The sequence below is a fragment of the Manihot esculenta genome, chromosome 1 (genome assembly GCF_001659605.2).
Source record: "Manihot esculenta cultivar AM560-2 chromosome 1, M.esculenta_v8, whole genome shotgun sequence".
Taxonomy (NCBI): domain Eukaryota; kingdom Viridiplantae; phylum Streptophyta; class Magnoliopsida; order Malpighiales; family Euphorbiaceae; genus Manihot; species Manihot esculenta.
The window spans coordinates 29,550,775-29,559,021 of record NC_035161.2 but is presented as its reverse complement, the minus strand read 5'-3'; the positions used below and the strand labels follow the sequence as shown (position 1 = coordinate 29,559,021).

The window sequence follows — 8,247 nt, the reverse complement described above, 5'->3', positions numbered from 1 at the left end:
AATCAAGATTAAACCTTTCAAAAGAGCAGACCACTAAAATCAAACCTTCGAAAGAAAGAACACTAAGATTAGACCTTCTAAAAGGAAGACCATCAAGATTAGACCTTCCAAAAGAGTATACCACTAAAGTCAGACCTTCCAAAGGAAGAATACTAAGGTTAGACCTTCCAAAAGGAAGACCACCAAGGTCAAACTTTCCAAAAGATTAGACCACCAAAGTTAGATCTTCCAAAGGAAGAACACTAAGATTAAACCTTCCAAAAGGAAGACCACCAAGGTCAGACCTTGTAAAAGAGCAGACCGCCAAAGTCAAATATTTCAAAGGAAGACCATCAAAGGGCAAACCACTAAGGTCAGGTCGAAAGAATAAGACCAGAAGAGTAAGACTTGGAAAGTCAGACCACTAAAGTCAGGCTAAAAATATAGACCACTAAGATTAGATCAGAATGGCAAAGCCAAAAGGATAGACCACCAAGGTTAGGCTGAAAGCACAGACCACTAAGATTGGGTCGGAATGGCAAAGTCAAAAGGATAAACCACCAAGGTCAGATCTTCTAAAAGGAAGTCCAACAAGGTCTGACCTTTTCAAAAGGAAGACTACCAAGGTCAGACCTTCCAAAGGAAGAATGCTAAGGCTAGACCTTCTAAAAGAAAAATCTCAAAGAAAAAAGTCTCACTAAGGTAAGACTCGGAAGAGCAAACCATTAAGATTAGGCTGGAAGGGCAAGCCACTAAAGTGAGGTCGGAAGGACAAGGTCAGATGAGTAAAGACCTGAAAAGGCAGACTACTAAGGTTAGGCCAGAAAGGTAGACCACTAAGGTCAAGTCGAAAGGATAAAATTGAAAGGATAGACTACTAAGGTCAGACCTTCTAAAAAAAAGACTAGCAAGGTCAGACCCTTTCAAAAGGAAGACCACCAAGGTCCGACCTTCCAAAAGAACAAACCATCAAGGTTGGACCTGTGGGTTAGACCTTCCAAAAGAGCAGATCACCAAAGTCAGACCTTCCAAATGAGCAGACTACCAAAGTGAGAGCTTTCAAAAGGAAGACCACCAAGGTCAAACCTTTCAAAAGGAAGACCACTAAGGGAAAAACCACTAAAGTCAAGCTAGAAGGGTAGACCACTAAGGTCAAGTCGGAAAGGAAAACCACTAAGGTCAGGTCTGAAGGGAAAACCACTAAGGTCAGGTCGAAAAGGTAAAACCGAAAGGATAGACCACCAATATTAGACCTTCCAAAAGACCAATAAGGTTAGACCCTTTCAAAAGGAAGATCAGCTAGGTCAAACTTTTCAAGAGGAAGACTACTAAGGTCCGACCTTCCAAAAGAGCAAACTATCAAGGTCAGACATTCCAAATGAAGAACACTAAGGTTAGACCTTCTAAAAGGAAGACTACCAAGGTCAAACCTTCCAAAAGAGTAGACCACCAAAGTCATACCTTTCAAAAAAAAAAAAAAACTACTAAGGTCAGACCTTGCTGACCTTTCAAAAAGAAGACTAGCAAGGTCTGACCTTCCAAAAGAGTAACCCACCAAGATCAGACCTTTCAAAGAAAGAATAACAAGGCCAAACCTTCCAAAAGGAAGACTAGCAAGGTCAGACCCTTTCAAAAGGAAGACCAATAAGGTCCGACCTTCCAAAAGAGCAGACCACTAAGGTTAGACCTCCCAAAGAAGGAACACTAAGGTCAGACCTAAGACTACTAAGGTCAAACTGTAATACCTGGCTAGAGTCCTGCATCAGAATTCTACAGTCCGGTGGAATCTCGGATGTTGGAACCCTCTAGAAGGGTATTAGATATGTTTTTCTAAAGCATTTTAGTATGTTTTAATGTTTTAAGTGTAAAAGAAAATGAGTTTTTGAAAGAAAAGAACCAAGGAAGAAATCCCAGGTTCGGCCGCCGAAGGTGAAGTTCGGCCGCCGAACATGCATGAGTTTGGATTCACGTTAGGCCGCCGAAGGTGGTCTGGCCAGCCACCTATAAAAGGCCCTAGGTCGGTGAATGGATAAGATTTTCTTTCCATCCACAGACAGAAGTGAGACCATGATCTTCCTTGGGTGATCTTCATGTTTTCTTCAAATCTTGCAAAGTTTTGATAAGTTTTCATGATTGTTTGAAGGTTTTGAACTAAAAACCAAAGTTTTGAAGCTTGGAGATTTGAGAGAGTTTTTCTCCATATTTCCACGTTGGGATCGTTTCTCTTCTTGTTTTTAAGAGGTAAGTGAAGATCCTGAACTTCTTTTCATGATTTATGAAGATTTTATGGAGTTTTATGGGTAGAGATGCATGTTTAGTTTTAAGTTGATTTATGGTCAAAGCATGTTTAGGTGTTGTTTGTTAGGGTTTTAAGTTAGTTTTGGACCCCTTTGTTCCTATACTTGAGTATATGCAGGTTGTGGAATTGTGGTTTGCATGTTTGAGTGAAGTTGGGTAAGATTTGCATGAAGCAGAACAAGTTTCTGCCTTACTGGAGAATCCAGTTTCGGCCGCCGAAGGAAGGTTCGGCCGCCGAAGGAAGGTTCGGCCGCCGAAGGAAGGTTCGGCCGCCGAACATGCTAAGGAGGTGGTTTCGGCTACCTAAGCTCGCCCCCAAAAGTTTGGACTTTTGTCTCTGGAGGGGGGTTTCGGCCGCCGAAAGTGCTGCCGAACATGCATAAGTTTCGTCTCTGGGAGGACTTTCGACGGCCGAAGGTGCCGCCGAAAGTGCCTGAGTTTCATCTCTAGAAGGGACTTTCGGCCGCCGAAAGTGCCCTGTCCAGCCTTCTTTTGCATGTTTTCCTTGATTGTTTTAGGATGTTTTAGGGGGTTTTTGGGAGTATTACAGAAATGTTCTTGAGCTAGTTTGGTCCCTCATTTGAGTCCATCTGTGTAGGAACGGACCAGAGGAACCAAAGAGATCAGCAGTGAGCACTGCTTCAGAGTATTCAGAGTCAGCCTGAGGTGAGTGGAACTAAACTTAATCGTTTTCATTGAGAAATCAAATGCTTTTAGCATGTTTCATGCACCATGAATATGCAATAGGTTGATTGCATTAGAAATCACGAAGATGTTGTATTGCATTCTATATTGTTGATGTGGATGGATAATGGATTAGCCATTAGTCTATGAGAAAGACCAGGTACCCATTCTACGCCCTAGCACGAGCTATGAGAAAGACCAGGTGCCCATTCTACGTCCTGGCACGAGGTATGAGGAAGACCAGGTGCCCATTCTACGCCCTGGCATGAGTTTAATATGTCGGGACTATTGGTGACACATCCATCTTTGCTGTGAATTGTCAGTGATATGATGCATTTTATATGAGCATGTTTATTAACATGTTTTACTGTTCTACTCACTGGGCTAGTATAGCTCATCCCTCTCCTTAATCCCAGTCTTGCATGATCAGAGTTCAAAGGGGAGTCAGCAGGGTACAGGAAGAGTAAAGAGATGTGTAATAGCTTAGTGTGGACATGTAATATTGTGAAGAGATGTATTAGTATTGTGCTTGACCCAGTTGTGTTGTAAATCCCTTTTGTATACATGGTCTATTTTTGTAAATATGTTATTGAAATGTTTTATGAGTATGATCACCAGGTTTAACATTGTATGAGTTTTAACCCGTCTAGAGCAATGATGAGGGCTCTAGTAAGGGGTTCTATACTACAGAGATAGTGCATGCACAGGTTGAACCTTGGTTCAGAGCACAATTTTATGTTTTACAAAAAATGTATGATCATATATGGGAATGTACAGGTATTCAGTGAGAATAGCAGGCTTGCTACGAGTCCCGGCGACCTTAAGTCGACCTGGATCCTAGCGTCGGTAGCGGTCCGGTATCCGGGTCGTTACACAAACCTTCTAAAAAAGTAGACCACCAAAGTCAGACCTTTCAAAAAGAAAACCAACAAGATCAGACTTTTCAAAAAAACCTTTCAAAAAGAAAATTACTAAGATCAGACTTTTCAAAAGGAAGACTAGCAAGGTTTGACCTTCCAAAAAGTAGCCTACCAAGGTCTAACCTTCCAAAGGAACACCGGTAAGGTTAGACCCTTTCAAAAAGAAAACCACCAAGGTCATACCTTTTAAAAGAAAGACCATCAAAGTCTGACATTTTAAAAAAGCAAACCACCAAGGTCAGATTTCCTAAAGGAGGAATATTAAGGTTAGACCTTCTAAAAAGAAGACCACCAAGGTCAAACATTCCACAAGTGTAGGCCACCAAAATCAGACCTTTCAAAAGAAAGACCACCAAGGTCTGACCTTTCAAAAGAGCAGACCACCAATGTTAAACTTTTCAAAGAAAAAACACTAAGGCCAGACCTTCGAAAAGAGCAAATCACCAATGTCAGATCTTCCAAAAGAAAGACCACCAAGGTCAAACCTTTCAAATGAAGGACCATCAATGTAAGGTCTTTATAGACACACCTCCAAGGTAAGAACTCTAAAGGTAGGGCGTCCTATAACTAGCACTCTAAAGGTAAGATTTTTAAAAATAAAGTAATTGTATTCAAAATATATTGAAATGAACTCTAAAGATAGGTAGGGCCTCCCTCTATTTTCTAGGATTCATAATATATTAAAATAATTTTCTTCTAATAGTAGTCTATCAGGTAATAGCCTTAATAAAAGAAGTATCTTTAAGAGTGAAAAAAAATCATAAATTTAAAATTTCCAAATTAATTGTGTTCGTATGTGCATGTTGTTCATTAGGAAACCGGCTTTTCATGTATCATCCACTTAATTGTAATTTTTCTGTTATTTAGAGAATTATATTTTAATGTATAACAGGGGAGGAGGTTGTTTAAAACATCAAAATCAAATTGCGTGCAATTGCTTATGCATTGTTCGCGAAAGATTGGTGTTTTAATGCAGGGTTTTGTACCTAGCTATTTACTTGAGTTTTTCCGGGCATAAAATCTATTAAAGAATATAAATTGCTACTTTTAATATGGTTTATGTATATTTTTATGGTTGTTTTGGTTTTGAATGCATGAGCTTTTCAGGTTAACGCCAATCATGTTAATACAATTTTTTTATTTTTGAGTGGGATGATGCATATAAAATATATCATAACGATGATGTGTATAAAATATATCAGAATTAATTTTACTTAATTTATAACATAATTAATTAATATTAATATTAAAATATCAATTAATTAACAATATTTATTAAAATATTATCGCAGCAGAGTTTTCCATTAATTAAGGGAGCATTCTTCTATATAAATTGATTCATTTTTATGCATAACAAGAACGGAAGGATTGTTTCCTTCAAAATAAGTACTAGCCTCTCTTTTTAAATAAAATTTTAGAAATACATTGCCCTCAAGTTTAAAATATTTAAATATATATTTATTTTTTAAAATCACTTATTTAAATTGAACCTTTACCTAAATTTCTACATTTACCATCGATGAATATAAACCATATTATCAATTAAAAAATAAATAAATAAGTTGCTAACAATGGCCTTTAAATGAATCTAGAAGAACCAAAAGCCACACCATTAAATCCATAAAATCAATTTTTCAAAGCGACTACTAAGAACTATTTTTCTTAAAATTTAATAAATAATTTTAATTTTAAAAATATAAAATTAATATCTTATTACGAATGATATTTTCTTAGGATAATGCTATTCTGAACTTATATGAGAAATTCAGGAATTAATTTGAATAAAAATTATCTCATTTGACTCTCCAAGAATAGTATTAGGACATATTTGAAATTTCATTCCTTCTATTAATAAACTTCTCTCCAATTTCTTTTTTAGAGAAAATAAAACAATCATTGAGAAATTTCAACTTAAGTGGATTGACTGATTGACCCGTTGTATATAGTGGATCCAACTTAAGTGAATTGACTGAATGACCCGTTGTATATAATGGATCCAACTTAAGTGAATTGACTGAATGACCCGTTGTATATAATGGATCCAACTTAAGTGGATTGACCCGTTAGTTTTGAGCAAGAGAGAGAAGCTCTCTCTTTTGGTCCTCTTCAGTTTCTCGGCAGTTTCGTCGGCTTTCTTTTGTCGCTCCTGTATGGCCGTCCTCTGCCCCATCCGAACAGGGGATGGCCAGTTCTTCTCCTGCCCAGAGAGTGGGTCCCCACCCAGTAAATAAGGTTTTTGTTTTGCTTTAACAGATTGGTGCTTTAAAAGAGATTTTTTTTTTTCTTAGATATGTGTTCTTTTTAGTGTGTTAGGTGTTGTTTGGTAGTGCTTTTTCTCTCATACATGCTTGGTTACAATTTGCTTCTTTTGCTTTCATCCTGGCATGTTCTGGAAGTGATGGGGATGACGGTGTGGAGCTCTATCATCTCGAATCTACACCCGTTTCACCAGCATGTGCTTCAGAAAGCTTCTGATCTATATTGGCTATGAATGGTTGTGTTTTATGCTTGTTGCAGAGTATCTCGAGGATCACTAAGTCGCTTCCATTTGGTTCCGGACGGTTGATTCTTCAGGATAAAGAATACCGGCGAGCTCTCTCTGCTTCCTTTTTTCAGCCCAAGCATTTTTGTGGCCATGGTGGTTGATATATTTTTTTGGCTTCTGTGCTCTTTGGTGACTTAGATTTTTTGGCTTTTTGGTTGATTGATTCTTCATTTGGTTTACCTTCTTTCTTGGACATATATTGTTGTTTCTCCTCATCAGCAATTTCTGGCCATTGCAACAACAGAACCAGGAATCTGCTCTCCTCAACCAGTTGGGTTTACTTCGAGCAAGGCTAGTGTTTAACTTGTAGGCCTTGAGTCAAGGTTAGACCTTACGTTTCTAACTTGTTTAGCCTTCAGGTGAGAAGCTTTTTCTTGTGGCTTGGGTGTCTAGTTCTTGGTCAATGGGCTAGGTCTAATGGCCCTTTTTAATATATACTAGCGTTATTCAAGGTGGTTTGCAACTTGTTATATTTATTATATATAATAATTTTATATTATTATTTTTTAATTTTAATATATTTAATATTTAAATGTATTATTTGAATAATTTTATACTATTAATTTATCTATAAATCAAATTTTAAATTTTTATTAATGGTAAATTAATTTAAATAATGAAATTATTATAGCTTTAAAATTTAAATTCAATTATAAAATTATTAGCCATAGATTAATATAATATAAAACTAAAATTTTATTAACTTTAAATTAATTTAAATAATAAAATTATTATCTATTTAAAAATTTATATTTAATTATATACTTGTAGATTACATAATATATATTTATAATTGAAATTTTTAAATGTTAAAATTTATTCAAATTCAATTACTTATTATTATTATTTTATCAAAATTTTGAAATAAATAATTTATTAATTTATTTATAAAATTTATCAAAATAAAATATCAATCTCTAAAACTTCTTTTTACAATTAATAATATAATATATACATTAAATTTTAATAATATAATATATTTTAAATTTAAATAAAGAATCATCTATTTAATTTAAAGTTTTTAAGTACTAAGAATAGTTTAATAGTTTAATTTCTCTAACTAACTCTTAAAATTAATCTAATAAATAGAAATATTATCCATTTTAAACTTAAATAAAATTCTAAATAATATATTTTAATAATATAATTCATTATTTAAAATTTTTATTTCATTCATATTTTAATATCAATAATTAAATTTGAATTTATTATTTTTATTTTGTGCTTAAAAATATAAAATAATTATTTTAATAATCTTTCTAATATTTAAATATGTTATTTTAATAATTCTTATTTTGAAATCTAATTTTAGGTATTCTTTTAGATTTTCTTAACAAATTTTAAAATTAATTTAAATAATAAAATTACCATCAAATTTATATCATTATTTAAAAAATTTTAATTTTATTATATTTTTTATATCCTTTATAGTTTTTTAACTAATTATAAAATTATTTCAAATAATAAAATTGTCAACTATTTTAAAAGAAATTTTAAATAATAAAATTATGAAACGTTTTAAAAATTAAATACTATTTTAAATAATTAAAAGTTTAGGAAGATTTTAGATACACTATTTTTCTTCCTTCCACTTTTATATACGGCATAAATATTGATATAAATTTTAAAATTTAAAATTTTTAAATAAAAAATAAAATTTTTTAAATAAAATATTTCTTAAATTATCAACACATCTAATAAATTTTTTTTACCAATTTCAAAAAAATATTATTTTAAATTTTTTTTCGCATTATTTAATATATAAATGTGATTAATATCTTAAATATTCAATTTTATTATAATTATATATATATATACTAA

At 33.5% G+C, this 8,247-nt stretch overlaps 1 protein-coding gene and 1 long non-coding RNA gene across 2 annotated transcripts in view; both read left to right on the top strand.

Annotated features, from left to right (window-relative positions):
• LOC110630092 (receptor-like protein kinase FERONIA) overlaps window positions 1-8,247 on the top strand; it is a 31,339-nt gene that overhangs the window by 15,157 nt on the left and 7,935 nt on the right. The window lies entirely within an intron of this gene.
• On the top strand, window positions 5,810-6,936 carry LOC122723708. The gene is made up of 2 exons (XR_006350728.1): window positions 5,810-6,113; window positions 6,278-6,936. It is a non-coding gene; the product is annotated as an uncharacterized LOC122723708 (long non-coding RNA).